Consider the following 12,428-nt stretch of genomic DNA (forward strand, 5'->3'; position numbering starts at 1 on the left):
GGCAGATGGAGGTCTGACTGTTTTAAGTCTTATGTCAGACCATAAAAAAAAAATATTTTTAATTAATAAGGTAGTGCAATCTAATGGTAGTTGCGTAACAGACAATCATAAAGTGATTATGTAGGTTTGGAACATTTTGCTGAGGAATAAAGATTCCTAGGGAGTTTGGAATGGTTGGAGTAACAATTTGTGAAGTACTAATTATGTGTTTCTTTCTTTGTTTCCATACAGATGGCAGGGAAAGGGCGGTGAGAGTATGGATAGTGGGACACTCCTACATACACTGGGCAGCAGTTAAGGCAACAAAGGATAATAACCATCGGTTAGGCTTCCACCTCAAAAAAGCATCAATAAGATGGATAGGGAGGAGAGGCATGAGATGGGAACACCTCACACAAGCTATTAACCAGACAGCCGCAAGGTGGGGGGGCCCCGGACATTATTATTATTATTATTATTATTATTAACAGGTATTTGTAGAGCGCCAACAGATTCCGCAGCGCTGATTCATAGTAATTCATCTAGGGGGAAACGACATAGGTTACTGGCAAAATATAGACTTGATAGCGGCTATCAAATCAGATATGCAGTGGCTTACCACAAAATAGAAACACCTGAGGATAGTCTGGTCCCCCATAATATCAAGACAGATCTGGTGGGGGTCGAGTCACAGAAAGGAGCGTTTAGAGCAAGGAAAAGAATCAATAGTGCGGTTACGAAATTTCTCATGACACTACATGCACCAGAAAGGCATGATTGGGCTAAACGCACGGAAATAAGGGTGGATTGTGCAGAGATGTACAGACCGGATGGGGTACACTTATCGGATGGCGTGTTAGACATTTTCCTGGAAGACATAAGAGTAACGTTGCAAGGCATGGTGAGTGAAGGTCACGATAATGTAGGGGAAGGTTTTCATTTTAAGGTGGTGGCGGCAAAAAGAGTCCCCTCTTTTTTGTTTAGGGTGGCGGTAATTTGTGGCCAGTAGTGGTGCATGGTTTGACTGAGTAACGCACAGAGCGTAAGTGGAACTATAGGTCTATGACCCCGATGGGCGAGCCGGTAAATTTTCCACATGCGCAATGCAGCGTTTGGTGTAAGTTAAGGACCTAGTAGGCTGGCTGGGGGAGTGGGGGCTCCCCTCAGGTTAACAATTGCCGGTCAATTGTCAAGTTTGCCGCAATTAACGGGGTTTAGTTAGGGGACTCATTGCCGTTACTGATAAATATACATATATACAGAGATATATATGTACAGTAGATGTAAAATAAAGTGACCTTTACAAAAAATTTGCCACTACATTGGTGTTGTGTATTTATTGGGAATGGGAACAAGGGAAGTCTTTTTTATCAAATAAGTTGTAATACTATAGTGGAATATAGTCCTATACTGGAACAGTTGTCCATACACCACTTATGAGTGTGGAGTGCCATATTAGGCAGGGAGCACAGTAAGTGTGGGGGACAATGAAGGAAGTAAGCATGGCTGCAGCTCTCCAAGCCCTCCCAGCAAGGGGGGGGGGGAAGCTGCAGGCAAAGGAAGGGGAATAGTAAGGGGACGAATAGAGGGATAGGCCATGGGAGGGCAGGAGAGGGGGCAGGGTTATATATAGGAGCTTACCTTGCAGCAGCCACAGTTCACCTTCTGTTTTTTACCCACTCTCCCTTCCCCAGTAGAAACCAGGAAGTACATGACTCTTTCCACATGTTTCTCTTTCATTACAGATAGCCAACCATCAATACTGTCATGGAGGGCAATGAGTCCAGATGGGGCATATACGTTGGTATCAAGAGTCCATTATGGTATACGTGAGGAGGTCAAAAACTGACCAAGAGGGAAAGGGATGTTGGGTATCCATTAATAGGGACAGCAATAGGATAACATGACCGGTAAAGAACGTATATAGTTATATTGCTAAGTGGCCAAAAGATGGCAAATCTTTGTTTATACACTCCGGGGGTGAGCCAGTGACTATTTTTCAGTTCAGACAAATACTGAAGTTAACAGTACAGAAGTTGGGGTGGGACTCCTCCAGGTATAATACGCACTCCTTTAGAATAGGAGCAGCTACGTCAGCAGCATTAAGGGGGGTCACAGGTGAGCAGATTAAAAAGCTAGGCAGATGGAGGTCTGACTGTTTTAAGTCTTATGTCAGACCATAAAAAAAAAATATTTTTAATTAATAAGGTAGTGCAATCTAATGGTAGTTGCGTAACAGACAATCATAAAGTGATGTATGTAGGTTTGGAACATTTTGCTGAGGAATAAAGATTCCTAGGGAGTTTGGAATGGTTGGAGTAACAATTTGTGAAGTACTAATTATGCGTTTCTTTCTTTGTTTCCATACAGATGGCAGGGAAAGGGCGGTGAGAGTATGGATAGTGGGACACTCCTACATACACTGGGCAGCAGTTAAGGCAACAAAGGATAATAACCATCAGTTAGGCTTCCACCTCAAAAAAGCATCAATAAGATGGATAGGGAGGAGAGGCATGAGATGGGAACACCTCACACAAGCTATTAACCAGACAGCCGCAAGGTGGGGGGGGCCCCGGACATTATTATTATTATTATTATTATTATTAACAGGTATTTGTAGAGCGCCAACAGATTCCGCAGCGCTGATTCATAGTAATTCATCTAGGGGGAAACGACATAGGTTACTGGCAAAATATAGACTTGATAGCGGCTATCAAATCAGATATGCAGTGGCTTACCACAAAATAGAAACACCTGAGGATAGTCTGGTCCCCCATAATATCAAGACAGATCTGGTGGGGGTCGAGTCACAGAAAGGAGCGTTTAGAGCAAGGAAAAGAATCAATAGTGCGGTTACGAAATTTCTCATGACACTACATGCACCAGAAAGGCATGATTGGGCTAAACGCGCGGAAATAAGGGTGGATTGTGCAGAGATGTACAGACCGGATGGGGTACACTTATCGGATGGCGTGTTAGACATTTTCCTGGAAGACATAAGAGTAACGTTGCAAGGCATGGTGAGTGAAGGTCACGATAATGTAGGGGAAGGTTTTCATTTTAAGGTGGTGGCGGCAAAAAGAGTCCCCTCTTTTTTGTTTAGGGTGGCGGTAATTTGTGGCCAGTAGTGGTGCATGGTTTGACTGAGTAACGCACAGAGCGTAAGTGGAACTATAGGTCTATGACCCCGATGGGCGAGCCGGTAAATTTTCCACATGCGCAATGCAGCGTTTGGTGTAAGTTAAGCACCTAGTAGGCTGGCTGGGGGAGTGGGGGCTCCCCTCAGGTTAACAATTGCCGGTCAATTGTCAAGTTTGCCGCAATTAACGGGGTTTAGTTAGGGGACTCATTGCCGTTACTGATAAATATACATATATACAGAGATATATATGTACAGTAGATGTAAAATAAAGTGACCTTTACAAAAAATTTGCCACTACATTGGTGTTGTGTATTTATTGGGAATGGGAACAAGGGAAGTCTTTTTTATCAAATAAGTTGTAATACTATAGTGGAATATAGTCCTATACTGGAACAGTTGTCCATACACCACTTATGAGTGTGGAGTGCCATATTAGGCAGGGAGCACAGTAAGTGTGGGGGACAATGAAGGAAGTAAGCATGGCTGCAGCTCTCCAAGCCCTTCCAGCAAGGGGGGGGGGAAGCTGCAGGCAAAGGAAGGGGAATAGTAAGGGGACGAATAGAGGGATAGGCCATGGGAGGGCAGGAGAGGGGGCAGGGTTATATATAGGAGCTTACCTTGCAGCAGCCACAGTTCACCTTCTGTTTTTTACCCACTCTCCCTTCCCCAGTAGAAACCAGGAAGTACATGACTCTTTCCACATGTTTTTCTTTCATTACAGATAGCCAACCATCAATACTGTCATGGAGGGCAATGAGTCCAGATGGGGCATATACGTTGGTATCAAGAGTCCATTATGGTATACGTGAGGAGGTCAAAAACTGACCAAGAGGGAAAGGGATGTTGGGTATCCATTAATAGGGACAGCAATAGGATAACATGACCTGTAAAGAACGTATATAGTTATATTGCTAAGTGGCCAAAAGATGGCAAATCTTTGTTTATACACTCCGGGGGTGAGCCAGTGACTATTTTTCAATTCAGACAAATACTGAAGTTAACAGTACAGAAGTTGGGGTGGGACTCCTCCAGGTATAATACGCACTCCTTTAGAATAGGAGCAGCTACGTCAGCAGCATTAAGGGGGGTCACAGGTGAGCAGATTAAAAAGCTAGGCAGATGGAGGTCTGACTGTTTTAAGTCTTATGTCAGACCATAAAAAAAAAATATTTTTAATTAATAAGGTAGTGCAATCTAATGGTAGTTGCGTAACAGACAATCATAAAGTGATGTATGTAGGTTTGGAACATTTTGCTGAGGAATAAAGATTCCTAGGGAGTTTGGAATGGTTGGAGTAACAATTTGTGAAGTACTAATTATGCGTTTCTTTCTTTGTTTCCATACAGATGGCAGGGAAAGGGCGGTGAGAGTATGGATAGTGGGACACTCCTACATACACTGGGCAGCAGTTAAGGCAACAAAGGATAATAACCATCAGTTAGGCTTCCACCTCAAAAAATAAGATGGATAGGGAAGAGAGGCATGAGATGGGAACACCTCACACAAGCTATTAACCAGACAGCCGCAAGGTGGGGGGGCCCCGGACATTATTATTATTATTATTATTATTAACAGGTATTTGTAGAGCGCCAACAGATTCCGCAGCGCTGATTCATAGTAATTCATCTAGGGGGAAACGACATAGGTTACTGGCAAAATATAGACTTGATAGCGGCTATCAAATCAGATATGCAGTGGCTTACCACAAAATAGAAACACCTGAGGATAGTCTGGTCCCCCATAATATCAAGACAGATCTGGTGGGGGTCGAGTCACAGAAAGGAGCGTTTAGAGCAAGGAAAAGAATCAATAGTGCGGTTACGAAATTTCTCATGACACTACATGCACCAGAAAGGCATGATTGGGCTAAACGCGCGGAAATAAGGGTGGATTGTGCAGAGATGTACAGACCGGATGGGGTACACTTATCGGATGGCGTGTTAGACATTTTCCTGGAAGACATAAGAGTAACGTTGCAAGGCATGGTGAGTGAAGGTCACGATAATGTAGGGGAAGGTTTTCATTTTAAGGTGGTGGCGGCAAAAAGAGTCCCCTCTTTTTTGTTTAGGGTGGCGGTAATTTGTGGCCAGTAGTGGTGCATGGTTTGACTGAGTAACGCACAGAGCGTAAGTGGAACTATAGGTCTATGACCCCGATGGGCGAGCCGGTAAATTTTCCACATGCGCAATGCAGCGTTTGGTGTAAGTTAAGCACCTAGTAGGCTGGCTGGGGGAGTGGGGGCTCCCCTCAGGTTAACAATTGCCGGTCAATTGTCAAGTTTGCCGCAATTAACGGGGTTTAGTTAGGGGATTCATTGCCGTTACTGATAAATATACATATATACAGAGATATATATGTACAGCAGATGTAAAATAAAGTGACCTTTACAAAAAATTTGCCACTACATTGGTGTTGTGTATTTATTGGGAATGGGAACAAGGGAAGTCTTTTTTATCAAATAAGTTGTAATACTATAGTGGAATATAGTCCTATACTGGAACAGTTGTCCATACACCACTTATGAGTGTGGAGTGCCATATTAGGCAGGGAGCACAGTAAGTGTGGGGGACAATGAAGGAAGTAAGCATGGCTGCAGCTCTCCAAGCCCTCCCAGCAAGGGGGGGGGGGGGAAGCTGCAGGCAAAGGAAGGGGAATAGTAAGGGGACGAATAGAGGGATAGGCCATGGGAGGGCAGGAGAGGGGGCAGGGTTATATATAGGAGCTTACCTTGCAGCAGCCACAGTTCACCTTCTGTTTTTTACCCACTCTCCCTTCCCCAGTAGAAACCAGGAAGTACATGACTCTTTCCACATGTTTCTCTTTCATTACAGATAGCCAACCATCAATACTGTCATGGAGGGCAATGAGTCCGGATGGAATTCAGATAATGTCGTGCTAGACGGTCGACATGAAAATGGCAAATATGTTGTTAGTTAAGGCACTGCTATCCCCATCTGTCAAGTAGCGTACCAAACTGGCGTAATTGTAGGTGGAGGAATGGCAAACTCCCAGGGTGGCGGTAATTTGCGGCCAGTAGTGGTGCACGGTTTGAACGAATAACGCACAGAGCGTAAGTGGAACTATAGGTCTACGACGCCGACGGGCGAGCCGGTAAATTTTCCACATGCGCAATGCAGCGTTTGGTGCGGTGTAAGTTAAGCACCTAGTAGGCTGGCTGGGGGAGCGGGGGCTCCCCTCAGGTTAACAATTGGCGGTCAATTGTCAAGTTTGCCGCAATTAACGGGGTTTAGTTAGGGGGCTCATTGCCGTTACTGATAAATATGCATATATACAGAGATATATATGTAGATGTAAAATAAAGTGACCTTTACAAATTTTTTGCCACTACATTGGTGTTGTGCATTTATTGGGAATGGGAACAAGGGAAGTCTTTTTTTATCAAATAAGTTGTAATACTATAGTGGAATATAGTCCTATACTGGGAACAGTAGTCCATACACCACTTACTTCTTTCTCTATTTTATGATATATAATTGTTATGGTTATAATAAGGATAAAGCAGGTTTCTCCTATATCAGTTGGTTCTTATGTAATCGTCACATTAACCATTGTTGCACCATATTTCTTGAGTTGTCAAGGAGTTTAATAGAAAATTAGAGATTCTCATTATAGCTGACCTAGTAATATGTAACAATTTTCAGCATTCAAATGTTATGACAAGAAGATGTGCTTGCAATAAGGCAGAGAGGCTTTGTCGAATACAAATGTATACTTTTGGTCATGTTTGTATATTGCTTTACATGTTTATCAAGAATCTCAATAAAAGATTTATTTAAAAAAAAAAATATTCCCAAATCACAACCAAAGTTAGTAACAGGTATAATATTTATTTTTATTATCATGTACACTTTGACTTCCCCCTTTAGATAAATACTTGAAGTTGAAGTTTAAATGATAATAAAAATAAATATTTAATTTGTGCATTTCATATTTTTTTTAACAAGAAACAACTGATTAGTTTGCATCATATATCTTGCAATGATACAATTAGGGCACAGAAAGGAATTCATGATTTTTTTTTTTTAGTTTTTTTTTAGTTTTTTTTAGTTTTCAAAAGAACTTTATTGAGATAAAATGAGGTCAGGACTTGAGTATACAAGGCATGCAGCAAGGATATTACATAAAGATTTGTTAAAGAGATAAACCCATGTAGTAACTGTAAATATACAAGACTTATGCATTATGTTGTAAAACTTTACAGTTGTGGATCCAGAGTCTAAATCTATTGGCTGTAATATTAGAGCAGCACATCTTTATCTCTCTAATCAGAATAAGATCTGTATAGTAGTAAACTGGGCTTAAAGGGAAATTAAACCCATTTTTTTTCTTTTATGATTTAGAAAGAGCAGCAATTTTAAGCAACTTTCTAATTTACTCCTATTATCAATTTTTCTTCGTTCTCTTGTCATCTTTATTTGAGAAGGCAGGAATCTACATTTAGGAGCCGGACCATTTTTGGTTCAGCACCTGAGTTGCACTTGCTGATTGGTGGCTGCACATAAATACCTATTGTCATGGGTTCACCCAATGGGGTAGATTTATTAAATGTTGAGCGGACATGATCCGCTGTAGCGGATCATGTCCGCCCAACATCGATAAATGCCGACAGCATACGCTGTCAGCATTTATCATTGCACAAGCATTTCTTGGGAAATGCTTGCGCAGTGCCGCCCCCTGCACGTTCATGGCCAATTGGCCGCTAGCAGGGAGGTGTCAACCATATGACTGCTGCTTCTTAACTTGGGTTTCCGGTGAGCCAAAAAGTTCACGCGGAAACAGCAGCATTGTTGCTCCTTTAACAAAGAATGCCAAAGCAAATTTGCTAATTGAAGTAAATTAAAAATGGTACTAACTGTTAACATTGTAGAATATGTGTATGTATAGCACCTTGTACATACAATCGTCTTATTAAAGAATAGTAGTAAGTGTATATTTGTCAGTGTTTTTTCCCTGCTTTGTTTGCCATGTGCTGCTGGCAGCCATTTTACTCGCCTCTCTTGCTGACTCTGGTGCATACTGTGTAATGCTGCTCATTTCCTGCACTTCCTTTTATGGCCAGACTGGTGTACATCATCCGTGTGAGAAAGGATGCAGTCTCAGAATTGTGATGTCATCACTTATTATTTAAAGGGCCTCTGTTCAGTATGCTTTGCCCTTGCGTTGTCTCAGACCTGTTTGTGAGAGCTCCTGTGTATTACCTGGCTGTCTGACATCCCTCCTGGTTCCTGATCTCTGGCTTGTTCCTGACTCTGCTGTTCTCCTTGTTCCTGATTCCGGCTCGTCTGACTACTCGCTTTGGCTCCTGACTCGGCTCATCTGACTACCAGCTCTGGTTTTGATTCCTGGCTTGTTATTTGACTTGTGGACTTTTTATTATTTTTTGCTATTAATAAAGGTGTGATTATTTTTGCACTTCTTGTTTCAGTCTGATTCCTGGCATCCTGAAATTACGCAAGGGCCATGAATCCTGATGGTGCTAATAATCCACCTTTACCTGCCATAATTTGCAGGATGGATGAACTGGATCACCATTTGGATCAATTTGCACTAGCCCTGCAAACCCTGCTGACTCGCACTGCACATTTGGACCAAAGTGTCCCGCAAGTTATGGCTGCTCCTGTTTCCATTGCTGCACCTAGTCCTACCAGGAGCATGTCCGGTTCTGCACCTCTAAGTCAGCGATATGGAGGCGATCCTAATCAGTGCAGAGGGTTTTTGAACCAGGTGGGCATTTACTTTGAGATGTTACCTCAGGCGTTTCCCTCTGACAGAGCTAAGGTGGGATTTCTAATCTCGTTACTCTCTGACACAGCTCTTGCCTGGGCTAATCCCTTGTGGGAGACTAATAAACCTGTGATTTCAAATTACCCTGAATTTGTGGCCTCCTTTCGAAGGGTATTTGATATTCCGGCTTGCTCCTCCTCTGCTGCTAAATGGACTCATGTCTATTCAGCAAGGTACAAGATCTGTTGCTCAGTATGCCATTGAGTTCCGTACGCTTGCCGCAGAGGTAGGTTAAAACAATGAAACCCTTTTTGCCGCCTTCTTTTTGGGCTCTCTGATGCGATTAAAGACGAAGTTGCTGCCAGAGATTTACAAGAAGATCTCGAGGCATTGGTGTCTTTTTTGATCCTAATTGACATCAGACTAAGTAAGAGGCCCTCTTTCAAGGAGCACTTGCGGAAGCCTCCTATTCCGTTGTCTCCTACTTGTTCGTTCCCACCCATGCCTCCCTCTCCTCCTATGCCTCTTGGTCCCGAGTCACCAGGTACTGCTGAGCCGATGCAGTTGGGATTCACGTGTCTCTCCACGGCGGAGAGGGCCTTTAGGAGGAGGGAGGGGCTCTGCCTCTATTTTGGGTTACAGGGCCACCTTTTGAAGTCTTGTCCTACACAGCCGGGAAACGCTCACACCTAAGGTCCTTTCGGGGGCATACCTTGGGTGGTTTATCCTCGTCCCTGGAACTGCTAAAGGAGAAACCTTTGGTCACGGTTGTGCTCACCTGGGTGGACTCTTCCATAGTCACCCAGGCTCTTGTTGACTCCGTTGCTGCGGGCTATTTCATTGACAGTGCTTTTGTATCAAAGCACTCCATTCCTGTTTTGCCTCAGTCCATTCCGCTTGCTATTGAGGCCATTGATGGCAGGCCCCTTCAGCCCGCACTCGTTACTCACGAAACTGCTCCGTTATCCATGGCTGTTGGGGCTCTCCATTTTGAAACCCTCCAGTTCCAGGTGATAAACTCTCCGCATTTTCCGGTTGTTCTGGGTTATCCCTGGCTCCAAAAGCACAATCCCAGTCTCGACTGGCGCAGGTCCGAAATTTTGTTGTGGTTTCCGCAATGTATTTCCACTTGTCTTCAGAAACTAGTTAAAGTCTTGTGCACTTCTTCGGTATCTCAATTGCCAGAGGAGTACGGAGAGTTCCTAGATGTTTTTGATAAGGTGCGTGCCAGTACTTTGCCTCCTCAGCGGTCTTACGATTGTGCCGTAGACCTGCAACCCGGAGCCATTCCTCCTCGGGGCCGGGTTTACCCTCTGTCTGTTGTGGAAAATTGTGCTATGGAGGAGTATGTTGCCGATGCTCTGTCACGGGGGATCATCCACAAATCCTGCTCTCCTGCAGGGGCTGGCTTCTTCTTTGTGAAGAAAAAGGGTGGCGAGTTAAGACCATGCATCGATTATAGAGGTCTTAATCGTCTTACCATTAAGAATGCTTACCCTATTCCGCTCATTACGGAACTCTTTGACCACCTCAAGGGAGCTACGGTCTTTACTAAACTTGATTTGAGAGGAGCGTAAAATCTCATTAGGATCAAGGAGGGCCACGAATGGAAAACAGCATTTAATACCAGGAGTGGGCATTATGAGTATCTTGTAATGCCCTTTGGCCTATGTAATGCTCCTGCTGTTTTACAGGAATTTATTAATGATGTCCTATGAGATATGTTGCAACAGTGTGTTGTGGTGTACTTAGACGACATCCTCATACACTCACCCAAACTTGAGGCTCATCGTTCTGATGTTACACGCGTTCTTCAGAGACTACGTGAGAACGGCCTGTTTTGTAAACTCAAGAAATGTGAGTTCCTTCCTAGGTTATTTTATCTCCGTTGCAGGGTTCTCCATGGATCCTGACAAGTTATCTGCAGTTCTGCAGTGGCCTCGCCCAGTTGGTCTTCGATCTATTCAATGTTTTTTGGGGTTCGCCAATTACTATAGAAAGTTTATTAAAAACTTTTCTTCCTTGGTCAAACCTATAACAGACATGACCCGTAAAGAGAATGATCCACTCCATTGGTCACCTACTGCCATTAAGGCCTTTGATAGTCTTACGACTTCCTTTGCTGCCGCTCCAGTTCTGGCTCATCCTAACCCTGTCCTCCTTTCGTTCTTTAGGTCGATGTGTCTGAGACTGGAGTAGGTGCCCTCTTGTCACAACGTCCTACGCCTGACGGTTCCTTGCATCCATGTGGTTTCTTCTCTAAGAAATTGTCTCCAGAGGAGTGCAATTATGAAATTGGCGACAGGGAATTACTGGCCATAATTTTGGCACTCAAGGAATGGAGGCATCTTCTCGAGGGTACTAGAGTGCCAGTGCTCATTCTTACTGACCACAAGAATTTAACTTATCTATCTGAAGCAAAACGTTTGTAACCAGACAGGCCAGATGGGCGCTATTTTTGTCTCTGTTTAATTATGTGGTCTTCTACCTGCCTGGTAGTAAGAATGTTAGGGCTGATGCCCTCTCAACAATTTTCGCCTCTGTCCAAGGAGGAGTCTGTACTTACTCCAGTTATACCTCCTGACTATATTTTGGCTACCATACATACTAATTTGACTTCTCCCTTGGGGGAGGAGATCCTGGCTGCACTTGGGGGAGGAGATCCTGGCTGCACAAACCAATGCACCTCCTGAGAAACCTAGTGGTAAGTGTTTTGTTCCTGAGAATCTTCAAACTAAACTTTTGCACACTTACCACTATCCTAAAGCCGCAGGTAACCCTGGCAAGAACCAAATGATTTGGTCTGTCACTCAACAATTCTGGTGGCCAGGTCTTCGTTCTGATGTTGCTGCGTATGTTGCCTCCTGCTCAGTGCACAGAATAAGACTCCTTGATGTCTTCCTGTGGGTCTTCTTTAACCTACTGCTAATGGTGAGCGTCCTTGGACACATTTTTTCATGGACTTCATTGTCGAGCTCCCTGTTTCCAATGGCAATACTGTTATCCTTATTTTGGTTGAAGGTTTTTCTATAATGTCACATTGCATTTCCCTGAAGAAGTTGCCTACCGCTCAGGAGCTTGCTTCAATTTTTGCCCGGGAGGTCTTTGTTTACATGGGTTACCCAAGGAGATAGTGTCGGACCGGGGTAGCCAGTTTGTCTCCAGATTTTGGCATTCCTTTTGTGCTCAAATGGGGATCCAGCTTTCCTTCTCCTCGGCATATCACCCTCAATCCAATGGGGCTGCGGAACGCTCTAATCAAGCTCTGGAACAGTTCCTCTGTTGCTATGTCTCAGATCACCACAATAATTGGTCTGAACTGTTACCTTGGGCAGAGTTTGCTCGTAATAGTGCTATTAATGCTTCCTCCAAGTTATCCCCATTCATGGAGAATTATGGGTTTCAACCACCATTATTGCCCGATTCATTTATGCCTCTGGGTATTCCGGCTTTGGAGGAGCATCTCCGGCAACTCCGTTCCACGTGGGTGCAGATTCAGGATTGCCTTCATCGTTCTATGCAGTGCCAAAAGTTCCAGGCTGATCATAGGCAAGAGAGTTTG

Source organism: Bombina bombina, chromosome 8, assembly GCF_027579735.1.
Source record: "Bombina bombina isolate aBomBom1 chromosome 8, aBomBom1.pri, whole genome shotgun sequence".
In the NCBI taxonomy this organism is placed as follows: Eukaryota; Metazoa; Chordata; class Amphibia; order Anura; family Bombinatoridae; genus Bombina; species Bombina bombina.